Source organism: Pleurodeles waltl, chromosome 7, assembly GCF_031143425.1.
Source record: "Pleurodeles waltl isolate 20211129_DDA chromosome 7, aPleWal1.hap1.20221129, whole genome shotgun sequence".
In the NCBI taxonomy this organism is placed as follows: domain Eukaryota; kingdom Metazoa; phylum Chordata; class Amphibia; order Caudata; family Salamandridae; genus Pleurodeles; species Pleurodeles waltl.
This window is the reverse complement of record NC_090446.1, coordinates 381,140,981-381,157,631: the sequence shown is the minus strand read 5'-3', so window position 1 is coordinate 381,157,631 and position 16,651 is coordinate 381,140,981.

The window sequence follows — 16,651 nt, the reverse complement described above, 5'->3', positions numbered from 1 at the left end:
TACCCAGAATCCTTTGCAAACCTCAAATTTTGGCTAAAAAAACGCATTTTCCTCACATTTGGGTGACAGAAAGTTCTGGAATCTGAGAGGAGCCACAAATTTCCTTCCACCCAGCGTTCCCCCAAGTCTCCCGATAAAAATGATACCTCACCTGTGTGGGTAGGCCTAGCGCCCGCGACAGGAAACGCCCCAAAATGCAACGTGGACACATCCCATTTTTTGAAAGAAAACAGAGCTGTTTTTTGCAAAGTGCCTACCTGTGGATTTTGGCCTCTAGCTCAGCCGGCACCTAGGGAAACCTACCAAACCTGTGCATTTTTGAAAACTAGAGACCTAGGGAAATCCAAGATGGGGTGACTTGTGCGGCTCTGACCAGGTTCTGTTACCCAGAATCCTTTGCAAACCTCAAAATTTGGCTAAAAAAACATATTTTCCTAACATTTCGGTGACAGAAAGTTCAGGAATCTGAGAGGAGCCACAAATTTCCTTCCACCCAGCGTTCCCCCAAGTCTCCCGATAAAAATGATACCTCACTTGTGTGGGTAGGCCTAGCGCCCGCGACAGGAGACGCCCCAAAACGCAACGTAGACACATCCCATTTTTTAAAAGAAAACAGAGCTGTTTTTTGCAAAGTCCCTACCTGTAGATTTGGGCCTCTAGCTCAGCCGGCACCTAGGGAAACCTACCAAACCTGTGCATTTTTTAAAACTAGAGACCTAGCGGAATCCAAGATGGGTTGACTTGTGGGGGCTCTGACCCGGTTCTATTACCCAGAATCCTTTGCAAACCTCAAAATTTGGCTAAAAAAACCCATTTTCCTCATATTTCGGTGACAGAAAGTTCTGGAATCTGAGAGGAGCCACAAATTTCCTTCCACCCAGCGTTCCCCCAAGTCTCCCGATAAAAATGGTAGCTCACTTGTGTGGTAGGCCTAGCGCCAGCGACAGGAGACGCCCCAAAATGCAACGTGGACACATCCCATTTTTTGAAAGAAAACAGAGCTGTTTTTTGCAAAGTGCCTACCTGTAGATTTGGGCCTCTAGCTCAGCCGGCACCTAGGGAAACCTACCAAACCTGTGCATTTTTGAAAACTAGAGACCTAGGGGAAACCAAGATGGGTTGACTTGTGCGGCTCTGACCATCTTCTGTTAGCCAGAATCCTTTGCAAACCTCAAAATTTGGCTAAAAAAACATATTTTCCTAACATTTCGGTGACAGAAAGTTCTGGAATCTGAGAGGAGCCACAAATTTCCTTCCACCCAGTGTTCCCCCAAGTCTCCCGATAAAAATGGTAGCTCACTTGTGTGGGTAGGCCTAGCGCCCGCGACAAGATATGCCCCAAAACACAACGTGGACACATCACAGAAAACAGAGCTGTTTTTTGCAAAGTGTCTACCTGTAGATTTTGGCCTCTAGCTCAGCCGGCACCTAGGGAAACCTACCAAACCTGTGCATATTTGAAAACTAGAGACCTAGGGGAATCCAAGATCGGGTGACTTGTGAGGCTCTGACCAGGTTCTGTTACCCAGAATCCTTTGCAAACCTCAAATTCTGGCTAAAAAAACGCATTTTCCTCACATTTGGGTGACAGAAAGTTCTGGAATCTGAGAGGAGCCACAAATTTCCTTCCACCCAGCGTTCCCCCAGTCTCCCAATAAAAATGATACCTCACTTGTGTGGATAGGCCTAGCGCCCGCGTCAGGAAACGCCCAAAAATGCAACGTGGACACATCCCATTTTTTGAAAGAAAACAGAGCTGTTTTTTGCAAAGTGCCTACCTGTGGATTTTGGCCTCTAGCTCAGCCGGCACATAGGGAAACCTACCAAACCTGTGCATTTTTGAAAACTAAGGACCTAGGGGAATCCAAGATGGGGTGACTTGTGGGGCTCTGACCAGGTTCTGTTACCCAGAATCCTTTGCAAACCTCAAATTTTGGCTAAAAAACATATTTTCCTAACATTTCGGTGACAGAAAGTTCTGGAATCTGAGAGGAGACACAAATTTCCTTCCACCCAGCGTTCCCCCAAGTCTCCCGATAAAAATGATACCTCACTTGTGTGGGTAGGCCTAGCGCCCGTGACAAGATATGCCCCAAAACACAACGTGGACACATCACAGAAAACAGAGCTGTTTTTTGCAAAGTGTCTACCTGTAGGTTTTGGCCTCTAGCTCAGCCGGCACCTAGGGAAACCTACCAAACCTGTGCATTTTTGAAAACTAGAGACCTAGGGGAATCCAAGAAGGGGTGACTTGTGAGGCTCCGACCAGGTTCTGTTACCCAGAATCCTTTGCAAACCTCAAATTTTGGCTAAAAAAACGCATTTTCCTCACATTTGGGTGACAGAAAGTTCTGGAATCTGAGAGGAGCCACAAATTTCCTTCCACCCAGTGTTCCCCCAAGTCTCCTGATAAAAATGATACCTCACTTGTGTGGGTAGGCCTAGCGCCCGTGACAGGAAACGCCCCAAAATGCAACGTGGACACATCCCATTTTTTGAAAGAAAACAGAGCTGTTTTTTGCAAAGTGCCTACCTGTAGATTTGGGCCTCTAGCTCAGCCGGCACCTAGGGAAACCTACCAAACCTGTGCATTTTTGAAAACTAGAGACCTAGGGGAATCCAAGATGGGTTGACTTGTGCGGCTCTGACCAGGTTCTGTTACCCAGAATCCTTTGCAAACCTCAAAATTTGGCTAAAAAAACATATTTTCCTAACATTTCGGTGACAGAAAGTTCTGGAATCTGAGAGGAGCCACAAATTTCCTTCCACCCAGTGTTCCCCCAAGTCTCCCGATAAAAATGGTAGCTCACTTGTGTGGGTAGGCCTAGCGCCCGCGACAAGATATGCCCCAAAACACAACGTGGACACATCACAGAAAACAGAGCTGTTTTTTGCAAAGTGTCTACCTGTAGATTTTGGCCTCTAGCTCAGCCGGCACCTAGGGAAACCTACCAAACTTGTGCATATTTGAAAACTAGAGACCTAGGGGAATCCAAGATGGGGTGACTTGTGAGGCTCTGACCAGGTTCTGTTACCCAGAATCCTTTGCAAACCTCAAATTCTGGCTAAAAAAACGCATTTTCCTCACATTTGGGTGACAGAAAGTTCTGGAATCTGAGAGGAGCCACAAATTTCCTTCCACCCAGCGTTCCCCCAAGTCTCCCGATAAAAATGATACCTCACTTGTGTGGGTAGGCCTAGCGCCCGCGACAGGAAACGCCCCAAAATGCAACGTGGACACATCCCATTTTTTGAAAGAAAACAGAGCTGTTTTTTGCAAAGTGCCTACCTGTGGATTTTGGCCTCTAGCTCAGCCAGCACCTAGGGAAACCTACCAAACCTGTGCATTTTTTAAAACTATGGACCTAGTGGAACCTAAGATGGGGTGACTTGTGGGGCTCTGACCAGGTTCTGTTACCCAGAATCCTTTGCAAACCTCAAATTTTGGCTAAAAAAATGCATTTTCCTCACATTTCGGTGACAGAAAGTTCTGGAATCTGAGAGGAGCCACACATTTCCTTCCATCCAGCGTTCCCCCAAGTCTCCCGATAAAAATGATACCTCACTTGTGTGGGTAGTCCTAGCGCCCGCGACAGGAAATGTCCCAAAACACAAAGTGGGCACATCCCATTTTTTGACAGAAAACAGAGCTGTTTTTTGCAAAGTGCCTACCTGTAGATTTTGGCCTCTAGCTCAGCCGGCACCTAGGGAAACCTACCAAACCTGTGCATATTTGAAAACTAGAGACCTAGGGGAATCCAAGATGGGGTGACTTGTGAGGCTCTGACCAGGTTCTGTTACCCAGAATCCTTTGCAAACCTCAAATTCTGGCTAAAAAAACGCATTTTCCTCACATTTGGGTGACAGAAAGTTCTGGAATCTGAGAGGAGCCACAAATTTCCTTCCACCCAGCGTTCCCCCAGTCTCCCGATAAAAATGATACCTCACTTGTGTGGATAGGCCTAGCGCCCACGACAGGAAACGCCCAAAAATGCAACGTGGACACATCCCATTTTTTGAAAGAAAACAGAGCTGTTTTTTGCAAAGTGCCTACCTGTGGATTTTGGCCTCTAGCTCAGCCGGCACATAGGGAAACCTACCAAACCTGTGCATTTTTTAAAACTAAGGACCTAGGGGAATCCGAGATGGGGTGACTTGTGGGGCTCTGACCAGGTTCTGTTACCCAGAATCCTTTGCAAACCTCAAATTTTGGCTAAAAAAATGCATTTTCCTCACATTTGGGTGACAGAAAGTTCTGGAATCTGAGAGGAGCCACAAATTTCCTTCCACCCAGCGTTCCCCCAAGTCTCCCGATAAAAATGATACCTCACTTGTGTGGGTAGGCCTAGCGCCCGCGACAGGAAACGCCCCAAAATGCAACGTGGACACATCCCATTTTTTGAAAGAAAACAGAGCTGTTTTTTGCAAAGTGCCTACCTGTGGATTTTGGCCTCTAGCTCAGCCAGCACCTAGGGAAACCTACCAAACCTGTGCATTTTTTAAAACTATGGACCTAGTGGAACCTAAGATGGGGTGACTTGTGGGGCTCTGACCAGGTTCTGTTACCCAGAATCCTTTGCAAACCTCAAATTTTGGCTAAAAAAATGCATTTTCCTCACATTTCGGTGACAGAAAGTTCTGGAATCTGAGAGGAGCCACACATTTCCTTCCATCCAGCGTTCCCCCAAGTCTCCCGATAAAAATGATACCTCACTTGTGTGGGTAGTCCTAGCGCCCGCGACAGGAAATGTCCCAAAACACAAAGTGGGCACATCCCATTTTTTGACAGAAAACAGAGCTGTTTTTTGCAAAGTGCCTACCTGTAGATTTTGGCCTCTAGCTCAGCCGGCACCTAGGGAAACCTACCAAACCTGTGCATATTTGAAAACTAGAGACCTAGGGGAATCCAAGATGGGGTGACTTGTGAGGCTCTGACCAGGTTCTGTTACCCAGAATCCTTTGCAAACCTCAAATTCTGGCTAAAAAAACGCATTTTCCTCACATTTGGGTGACAGAAAGTTCTGGAATCTGAGAGGAGCCACAAATTTCCTTCCACCCAGCGTTCCCCCAGTCTCCCGATAAAAATGATACCTCACTTGTGTGGATAGGCCTAGCGCCCACGACAGGAAACGCCCAAAAATGCAACGTGGACACATCCCATTTTTTGAAAGAAAACAGAGCTGTTTTTTGCAAAGTGCCTACCTGTGGATTTTGGCCTCTAGCTCAGCCGGCACATAGGGAAACCTACCAAACCTGTGCATTTTTTAAAACTAAGGACCTAGGGGAATCCGAGATGGGGTGACTTGTGGGGCTCTGACCAGGTTCTGTTACCCAGAATCCTTTGCAAACCTCAAATTTTGGCTAAAAAAATGCATTTTCCTCACATTTGGGTGACAGAAAGTTCTGGAATCTGAGAGGAGCCACAAATTTCCTTCCACCCAGCGTTCCCCCAAGTCTCCCGATAAAAATGATACCTCACCTGTGTGGGTAGGCCTAGCGGCCGAAACAGGAGACGCCCCAAAACACAACGTGGACACATCCCATTTTTTGAAAGAAAACAGAGATGTTTTTTGCAAAGTGCCTACCTGTAGATTTTGGCCTCTAGCTCAGCCGGCACCTAGGGAAACCTACCAAACCTGTGCATTTTTGAAAACTAGAGACCTAGGGGAATCCAGGATGGGGTGACTTGTGGGGCTCTGATCAGGTTCTGTTACCCAGAATCCTTTGCAAACCTCAAATTTTGGCTAAAAAAACATATTTTCCTAACATTTCGGTGACAGAAAGTTCTGGAATCTGAGAGGAGACACAAATTTCCTTCCACCCAGCGTTCCCCCAAGTCTCCCGATAAAAATGATACCTCACTTGTGTGGGTAGGCCTAGCACCCGTGACAAGATATGCCCCAAAACACAACGTGGACACATCACAGAAAACAGAGCTGTTTTTTGCAAAGTGTCTACCTGTAGGTTTTGGCCTCTAGCTCAGCCGGCACCTAGGGAAACCTACCAAACCTGTGCATTTTTGAAAACTAGAGACTTAGGGGAATCCAGGATGGGGTGACTTGTGAGGCTCCGACCAGGTTCTGTTACCCAGAATCCTTTGCAAACCTCAAATTTTGGCTAAAAAAACGCATTTTCCTCACATTTGGGTGACAGAAAGTTCTGGAATCTGAGAGGAGCCACAAATTTCCTTCCACCCAGTGTTCCCCCAAGTCTCCCGATAAAAATGATACCTCACTTGTGTGGGTAGGCCTAGCGCCCGTGACAGGAAACGCCCCAAAATGCAACGTGGACACATCCCATTTTTTGAAAGAAAACAGAGCTGTATTTTGCAAAGTGCCTCCCTGTGGATTTTGGCCTCTAGCTCAGCCGGCACCTAGGGAAACCTACCAAACCTGTGCATTTTTTAAAACTAGGGACCTAGGGGAATCCAAGATGGGGTGACTTGTGGGGCTCTGACCAGGTTCTGTTACCCAGAATCCTTTGCAAACCTCAAATTTTGGCTAAAAAAACGCATTTTCCTCACATTTGGGTGACAGAAAGTTCTGGAATCTGAGAGGAGCCACAAATTTCCTTCCACCCAGCGTTCCCCCAAGTCTCCCGATAAAAATGATACCACACCTGTGTGGGTAGGCCTAGCGGCCGAAACAGGAGACGCCCCAAAACACAACGTGGACACATCCCATTTTTTTAAAGAAAACAGAGATGTTTTTTGCAAAGTGCCTACCTGTAGATTTTGGCCTCATCCGGCACCTAGGGAAACATACCAAACCTGTGCATTTTTGAAAACTAGAGACCTAGGGGAATCCAGGATGGGGTGACTTGTGGGGCTCTGATCAGGTTCTGTTACCCAGAATCCTTTGCAAACCTCAAATTTTGGCCAAAAAAACGCATTTTCCTCACATTTGGGTGACAGAAAGTTCTGGAATCTGAGAGGAGCCACAAATTTCCTTCCACCCAGCGTTCCCCCAAGTCTCCCGATAAAAATGATACCTCACTTGTGTGGGTAGGCCTAGCGCCCGCGACAGGAAACGCCCCAAAATGCAACGTGGACACATCCCATTTTTTGAAAGAAAACAGAGCTGTTTTTTGCAAAGTGCCTACTTGTGGATTTTGGCCTCTAGCTCAGCCAGCACCTAGGGAAACCTACCAAACCTGTGCATTTTTTAAAACTATGGACCTAGTGGAACCCAAGATGGGGTGACTTGTGGGGCTCTGACCAGGTTCTGTTACCCAGAATCCTTTGCAAACCTCAAATTTTGGCTAAAAAAATGCATTTTCCTCACATTTCGGTGACAGAAAGTTCTGGAATCTGAGAGGAGCCACACATTTCCGTCCATCCAGCGTTCCCCCAAGTCTCCCGATAAAAATGATACCTCACTTGTGTGGGTAGTCCTAGCGCCCGCGACAGGAAATGTCCCAAAACACAAAGTGGGCACATCCCATTTTTTGACAGAAAACAGAGCTGTTTTTTGCAAAGTGCCTACCTGTAGATTTTGGCCTCTAGCTCAGCCGGCACCTAGGGAAACCTACCAAACCTGTGCATATTTGAAAACTAGAGACCTAGGGGAATCCAAGATGGGGTGACTTGTGAGGCTCTGACCAGGTTCTGTTACCCAGAATCCTTTGCAAACCTCAAATTCTGGCTAAAAAAACGCATTTTCCTCACATTTGGGTGACAGAAAGTTCTGGAATCTGAGAGGAGCCACAAATTTCCTTCCACCCAGCGTTCCCCCAGTCTCCCGATAAAAATGATACCTCACTTGTGTGGATAGGCCTAGCGCCCGCGACAGGAAACGCCCAAAAATGCAACGTGGACACATCCCATTTTTTGAAAGAAAACAGAGCTGTTTTTTGCAAAGTGCCTACCTGTGGATTTTGGCCTCTAGCTCAGCCGGCACATAGGGAAACCTACCAAACCTGTGCATTTTTGAAAACTAAGGACCTAGGGGAATCCGAGATGGGGTGACTTGTGGGGCTCTGACCAGGTTCTGTTACCCAGAATCCTTTGCAAACCTCAAATTTTGGCTAAAAAAACGCATTTTCCTCACATTTGGGTGACAGAAAGTTCTGGAATCTGAGAGGAGCCACAAATTTCCTTCCACCCAGCGTTCCCCCAAGTCTCCCGATAAAAATGATACCTCACCTGTGTGGGTAGGCCTAGCGGACGAAACAAGAGACGCCCCAAAACACAACGTGGACACATCCCATTTTTTGAAAGAAAACAGAGATGTTTTTTGCAAAGTGCCTACCTGTAGATTTTGGCCTCTAGCTCAGCCGGCACCTAGGGAAACCTACCAAACCTGTGCATTTTTGAAAACTAGAGACCTAGGGGAATCCAGGATGGGGTGACTTGTGGGGTTCTGATCAGGTTCTGTTACCCAGAATCCTTTGCAAACCTCAAATTTTGTCTAAAAAAACATATTTTCCTAACATTTCGGTGACAGAAAGTTCTGGAATCTGAGAGGAGACACAAATTTCCTTCCACCCAGCGTTCCCCCAAGTCTCCCGATAAAAATGATACCTCACTTGTGTGGGTAGGCCTAGCGCCCGTGACAAGATATGCCCCAAAACACAACGTGGACACATCACAGAAAACAGAGCTGTTTTTTGCAAAGTGTCTACCTGTAGGTTTTGGCCTCTAGCTCAGCCGGCACCTAGGGAAACCTACCAAACCTGTGCATTTTTGAAAACTAGAGACCTAGGGGAATCCAGGATGGGGTGACTTGTGAGGCTCCGACCAGGTTCTGTTACCCAGAATCCTTTGCAAACCTCAAATTTTGGCTAAAAAAACGCATTTTCCTCACATTTGGGTGACAGAAAGTTCTGGAATCTGAGAGGAGCCACAAATTTCCTTCCACCCAGTGTTCCCCCAAGTCTCCCGATAAAAATGATACCTCACTTGTGTGGGTAGGCCTAGCGCCCGTGACAGGAAACGCCCCAAAATGCAACGTGGACACATCCCATTTTTTTAAAGAAAACAGAGCTGTTTTTTGCAAAGTGCCTCCTTGTGGATTTTGGCCTCTAGCTCAGCCGGCACCTAGGGAAACCTACCAAACCTGTGCATTTTTTAAAACTAGGGACCTAGGGGAATCCAAGATGGGGTGACTTGTGGGGCTCTGACCAGGTTCTGTTACCCAGAATCCTTTGCAAACCTCAAATTTTGGCTAAAAAAACGCATTTTCCTCACATTTGGGTGACAGAAAGTTCTGGAATCTGAGAGGAGCCACAAATTTCCTTCCACCCAGCGTTCCCCCAAGTCTCCCGATAAAAATGATACCACACCTGTGTGGGTAGGCCTAGCAGCCGAAACAGGAGACGCCCCAAAACACAACGTGGACACATCCCATTTTTTTAAAGAAAACAGAGATGTTTTTTGCAAAGTGCCTACCTGTAGATTTTGGCCTCATCCGGCACCTAGGGAAACATACCAAATCTGTGCATTTTTGAAAACTAGAGACCTAGGGGAATCCAGGATGGGGTGACTTGTGGGGCTCTGATCAGGTTCTGTTACCCAGAATCCTTTGCAAACCTCAAATTTTGGCCAAAAAAACGCATTTTCCTCACATTTGGGTGACAGAAAGTTCTGGAATCTGAGAGGAGCCACAAATTTCCTTCCACCCAGCGTTCCCCCAAGTCTCCCGATAAAAATGATACCTCACTTGTGTGGGTAGGCCTAGCGCCCGCGACAGGAAACGCCCCAAAATGCAACGTGGACACATCCCATTTTTTGAAAGAAAACAGAGCTGTTTTTTGCAAAGTGCCTACCTGTGGATTTTGGCCTCTAGCTCAGCCAGCACCTAGGGAAACCTACCAAACCTGTGCATTTTTTAAAACTATGGACCTAGTGGAACCCAAGATGGGGTGACTTGTGCGGCTCTGACCAGGTTCTGTTACCCAGAATCCTTTGCAAACCTCAAATTTTGGCTAAAAAAATGCATTTTCCTCACATTTCGGTGACAGAAAGTTCTAGAATCTGAGAGGAGCCACAAATTTCCTTCCATCCAGCGTTCCCCCAAGTCTCCCGATAAAAATGATACCTCACTTGTGTGGGTAGTCCTAGCGCCCGCGACAGGAAATGTCCCAAAACACAAAGTGGGCACATCCCATTTTTTGACAGAAGACAGAGCTGTTTTTTGCAAAGTGCCTACCTGTAGATTTTGGCCTCTAGCTCAGCCGGCATCTAGTGAAACCTACCAAACCTGTACATTTTTGAAAACTAGAGACCTAGGGAAATCCAAGATGGGGTGACTTGTGCGGCTCTGACCAGGTTTTATTACCCAGAATCCTTTGCAAACCTCAAAATTTGGCTAAAAAAACATATTTTCCTCACATTTCGGTGACAGAAAGTTCTAGAATCTGAGAGGAGCCAGAAATTTCCTTCCACCCAGCGTTCCCCCAAGTCTCCCGATAAAAATGGAAGCTCACTTGTGTGGGTAGGCCTAGCGCCCGCGACAAGATATGCCCCAAAACACAACGTGGACACATCACAGAAAACAGAGCTGTTTTTTGCAAAGTGCCTACCTGTAGATTTTGGCCTCTAGCTCAGCCGGCACCTAGGGAAACCCACCAAACCTGTGCATTTTTAAAAACTAGAGACCTAGGGGAATCCAAGATGGGGTGACTTGTGGGGCTCTGACCAGGTTATGCTACCCAGAATCCTTTGCAAACCTCAAATTGTAGCTAAAAAAATGCATTTTCCTCACATATCAGTGACAGAAAGTTCTGAAATCTGAGAGGAGCCACAAATTTCCTTCCACTCAGCGTTCCCCCAGGTCTCCCGATAAAAATGATACATCACTTGTGTGGGTAGGCCTAGCGCCCTCGACAGGAGATGCCCCAAAACACAACGTGGACACATCCCATTTTTTGAAAGAAAAAAGAGCTGTTTTTTGCAACGTGCCTACCTGTAGATTGTGGCCTCTAGCTCAGCCAGCACCTAGGGAAACCTACCAAACCTGTGCATTTTTGAAAACTAGAGACCTAGGGGAATCCAAGATGGGGTGACTTGTGAGGCTCTGACCAGGTTCTGTTACCCAGAATCCTTTGCAAACCTCAAATTTTGGCTAAAAAAACGCATTTTCCTCACATTTGGGTGACAGAAAGTTCTGGAATCTGAGAGGAGCCACAAATTTCCTTCCACCCAGTGTTCCCCCAAGTCTCCCGATAAAAATGATACCTCACTTGTGTGGGTAGGGCTAGCGCCCGCGACAGGAAACGCCCCAAAACGCAACGTGGACACATCCCATTTTTTTAAAGAAAACAGAGCTGTTTTTTGCAGTGCCTACCTGTGGATTTTGGCCTCTAGCTCAGCCGGCACCTAGGGAAACCTACCAAACCTGTGCATTTTTTTAAACTAGGGACCTAGGTAAACCCAAGATGGGGTGACTTGTGGGGCTCTGACCAGGTTCTGTTACCCAGAATCCTTTGCAAACCTCAAATTTTGGCTAAAAAAATGCATGTTCCTCACATTTCGGTGACAGAAAGTTCTGGAATCTGAGAGGAGCAACAAATTTCCTTCCATCCAGCGTTCCCCCAAGTCTCCCGATAAAAATGATTCCTCACTTGTGTGGGTAGTCCTAGCCCCCGCGACAGGAGACGCCCCAAAATGCAACGTGGACACATCCCATTTTTTTAAAGAAAACAGAGCTGTTTTTTGCAAAGTGCCTACCTGTAGATTTGGGCCTCTAGCTCAGCCGGCACCTAGGGAAACCTACCAAACCTGTGCATTTTTGAAAACTAGAGACCTAGCGGAATCCAAGATGGGTTGACTTGTGGGGGCTCTGACCCGGTTCTATTACACAGAATCCTTTGCAAACCTCAAAATTTGGCTAAAAAAACACATTTTCCTCATATTTCGGTGACAGAAAGTTCTGGAATCTGAGAGGAGCCACAAATTTCCTTCCACCAAGCGTTCCCCCAAGTCTCCCGATAAAAATGGTAGCTCACTTGTGTGGGTAGGCCTAGCGCCCGCGACAGGAGACGCCCCAAAATGCAACGTGGACACATCCCATTTTTTGAAAGAAAACAGAGCTGTTTTTTGCAAAGTGCCTACCTGTAGATTTGGGCCTCTAGCTCAGCCGGCACCTAGGGAAACCTACCAAACCTGTGCATTTTTGAAAACTAGAGACCTAGGGGAATCCAAGATGGGTTGACTTGTGCGGCTCTGACCAGGTTCTGTTACCCAGAATCCTTTGCAAACCTCAAAATTTGGCTAAAAAAACATATTTTCCTAACATTTCGGTGACAGAAAGTTCTGGAATCTGAGAGGAGCCACAAATTTCCTTCCACCCAGTGTTCCCCCAAGTCTCCCGATAAAAATGGTAGCTCACTTGTGTGGGTAGGCCTAGCGCCCGCGACAAGATATGCCCCAAAACACAACGTGGACACATCACAGAAAACAGAGCTGTTTTTTGCAAAGTGTCTACCTGTAGATTTTGGCCTCTAGCTCAGCCGACACCTAGGGAAACCTACCAAACCTGTGCATATTTGAAAACTAGAGACCTAGGGGAATCCAAGATGGGGTGACTTGTGAGGCTCTGACCAGGTTCTGTTACCCAGAATCCTTTGCAAACCTCAAATTCTGGCTAAAAAAACGCATTTTCCTCACATTTGGGTGACAGAAAGTTCTGGAATCTGAGAGGAGCCACAAATTTCCTTCCACCCAGCGTTCCCCCAGTCTCCCGATAAAAATGATACCTCACTTGTGTGGATAGGCCTAGCGCCCGCGACAGGAAACGCCCAAAAATGCAACGTGGACACATCCCATTTTTTGAAAGAAAACAGAGCTGTTTTTTGCAAAGTGCCTTCCTGTGGATTTTGGCCTCTAGCTCAGCCGGCACATAGGGAAACCTACCAAACCTGTGCATTTTTGAAAACTAAGGACCTAGGGGAATCCGAGATGGGGTGACTTGTGGGGCTCTGACCAGGTTCTGTTACCCAGAATCCTTTGCAAACCTCAAATTTTGGCAAAAAAAAGCATTTTCCTCACATTTGGGTGACAGAAAGTTCTGGAATCTGAGAGGAGCTACAAATTTCCTTCCACCCAGCGTTCCCCCAAGTCTCCCGATAAAAATGATACCTCACCTGTGTGGGTAGGCCTAGCGGCCGAAACAGGAGACGCCCCAAAACACAACGTGGACACATCCCATTTTTTTAAAGAAAACAGAGATGTTTTTTGCAAAGTGCCTACCTGTAGATTTTGGCCTCTAGCTCAGCCGGCACCTAGGGAAACCTACCAAACCTGTGCATTTTTGAAAACTACAGACCTAGGGGAATCCAGGATGGGGTGACTTGTGGGGCTCTGATCAGGTTCTGTTACCCAGAATCCTTTGCAAACCTCAAATTTTGGCTAAAAAAACGCATTTCCCACACATTTGGGTGACAGAAAGTTCTGGAATCTGAGAGGAGCCACAAATTTCCTTCCACCCAGCGTTCCCCCAAGTCTCCCGATAAAAATGATACCTCACTTGTGTGGGTAGGCCTAGCGCCCGTGACAAGATATGCCCCAAAACACAACGTGGACACATCACAGAAAACAGAGCTGTTTTTTGCAAAGTGTCTACCTGTAGGTTTTGGCCTCTAGCTCAGCCGGCACCTAGGGAAACCTACCAAACCTGTGCATTTTTTAAAACTAGAGACCTAGGGGAATCCAAGATGGGGTGACTTGTGAGGCTTCGACCAGGTTCTGTTACCCAGAATCCTTTGCAAACCTCAAATTTTGGCTAAAAAAACGCATTTTCCTCACATTTGGGTGACAGAAAGTTCTGGAATCTGAGAGGAGCCACAAATTTCCTTCCACCCAGTGTTCCCCCAAGTCTCCCGATAAAAATGATACCTCACTTGTGTGGGTAGGCCTAGCGCCCGTGACAGGAAACGCCCCAAAATGCAACGTGGACACATCCCATTTTTTGAAAGAAAACAGAGCTGTTTTTTGCAAAGTGCCTCCCTGTGGATTTTGGCCTCTAGCTCAGCCGGCACCTAGGGAAACCTACCAAACCTGTGCATTTTTTAAAACTAGGGACCTAGGGGAATCCAAGATGGGGTGACTTGTGGGGCTCTGACCAGGTTCTGTTACCCAGAATCCTTTGCAAACCTCAAATTTTGGCTAAAAAAACGCATTTTCCTCACATTTGGGTGACAGAAAGTTTTCGAATCTGAGAGGAGCCACAAATTTCCTTCCACCCAGCGTTCCCCCAAGTCTCCCGATAAAAATGATACCACACCTGTGTGGGTAGGCCTAGCGGCCGAAACAGGAGACGCCCCAAAACACAACGTGGACACATCCCAATTTTTTAAAGAAAACAGAGATGTTTTTTGCAAAGTGCCTACCTGTAGATTTTGGCCTCATCCGGCACCTAGGGAAACATACCAAACCTGTGCATTTTTGAAAACTAGAGACCTAGGGGAATCCAGGATGGGGTGACTTGTGGGTCTCTGATCAGGTTCTGTTACCCAGAATCCTTTGCAAACCTCAAATTTTGGCCAAAAAAACGCATTTTCCTCACATTTGGGTGACAGAAAGTTCTGGAATCTGAGAGGAGCCACAAATTTCATTCCACCCAGCGTTCCCCAAAGTCTCCCGATAAAAATGATACCTCACTTGTGTGGGTAGGCCTAGCGCCCGCGACAGGAGACGCCCCAAAATGCAACGTGGACACATCCCATTTTTTTAAAGAAAACAGAGCTGTTTTTTGCAAAGTGCCTACCTGTGGATTTTGGACTCTAGCTCAGCCAGCACTCAGGGAAACCTACCAAACCTGTGCATTTTTTAAAACTATGGACCTAGTGGAACCCAAGATGGGGTGACTTGTGGGGCTCTGACCAGGTTCTGTTACCCAGAATCCTTTGCAAACCTCAAATTTTGGCTAAAAAAATGCATTTTCCTCACATTTCGGTGACAGAAAGTTCTGGAATCTGAGAGGAGCCACAAATTTCCTTCCATCCAGCGTTCCCCCAAGTCTCCTGATAAAAATGATACCTCACTTGTGTGGGTAGTCCTAGCGCCCGCGACAGGAAATGTCCCAAAACACAAAGTGGGCACATCCCATTTTTTGACAGAAAACAGAGCTGTTTTTTGCAAAGTGCCTACCTGTAGATTTTGGCCTCTAGCTCAGCCGGCATCTAGTGAAACCTACCAAACCTGTGCATTTTTTAAAACTAGAGACCTAGGGAAATCCAAGATGGGGTGACTTGTGCGGCTCTGACCAGGTTTTATTACCCAGAATCCTTTGCAAACCTCAAAATTTGGCTAAAAAAACATATTTTCCTCACATTTCGGTGACAGAAAGTTCTAGAATCTGAGAGGAGCCAGAAATTTCCTTCCACCCAGCGTTCCGCCAAGTCTCCCGATAAAAATGGTAGCTCACTTGTGTGGGTAGGCCTAGCGCCCGCGACAAGATATGCCCCAAAACACAACGTGGACACATCACAGAAAACAGAGCTGTTTTTTGCAAAGTGCCTACCTGTAGATTTTGGCCTCTAGCTCAGCCGGCACCTAGGGAAACCCACCAAACCTGTGCATTTTTAAAAACTAGAGACCTAGGGGAATCCAAGATGGGGTGACTTGTGGGGCTCTGACCAGGTTATGCTACCCAGAATCCTTTGCAAACCTCAAATTGTAGCTAAAAAAATGCATTTTCCTCACATATCAGTGACAGAAAGTTCTGAAATCTGAGAGGAGCCCCAAATTTCCTTCCACTCAGCGTTCCCCCAAGTCTCCCGATAAAAATGATACATCACTTGTGTGGGTAGGCCTAGCGCCCTCGACAGGAGATGCCCCAAAACACAACGTGGACACACCCCATTTTTTGAAAGAGAAAAGAGCTGTTTTTTGCAACGTGCCTACCTGTAGATTGTGGCCTCTAGCTCAGCCAGCACCTAGGGAAACCTACCAAACCTGTGCAGTTTTGAAAACTAGAGACCTAGGGGAATCCAAGATGGGGTGACTTGTGAGGCTCTGACCAGGTTCTGTTACCCAGAATCCTTTGCAAACCTCAAATTTTGGCTAAAAAAACGCATTTTCCTCACATTTGGGTGACAGAAAGTTCTGGAATCTGAGAGGAGCCACAAATTTCCTTCCACCCAGTGTTCCCCCAAGTCTCCCGATAAAAATGATACCTCACTTGTGTGGGTAGGGCTAGCGCCCGCGACAGGAAACGCCCCAAAACGCAACGTGGACACATCCCATTTTTTTAAAGAAAACAGAGCTGTTTTTTGCAAAGTGCCTACCTGTGGATTTTGGCCTCTAGCTCAGCCGGCACCTAGTGAAACCTACCAAACCTGTGCATTTTTGAAAACTAGAGACCTAGTGAAATCCAAGATGGGGTGACTTGTGCGGCTCTGACCAGGTTTTATTACCCAGAATCCTTTGCAAACCTCAAAATTTGGCTAAAAAAACATATTTTCCTCACATTTCGGTGACAGAAAGTTCTAGAATCTGAGAGGAGCCACAAATTTCCTTCCACCCAGCGTTCCCCCAAGTCTCCCGATAAAAATGGTAGCTCACTTGTGTGGGTAGGCCTAGCGCCCGCGACAAGATATGCCCCAAAACACAACGTGGACACATCACAGAAAACAGAGCTGTTTTTTGCAAAGTGCCTACCTGTAGATTTTGGCCTCTAGCTCAGCCGGCACCTAGGGAAACCCACCAAAC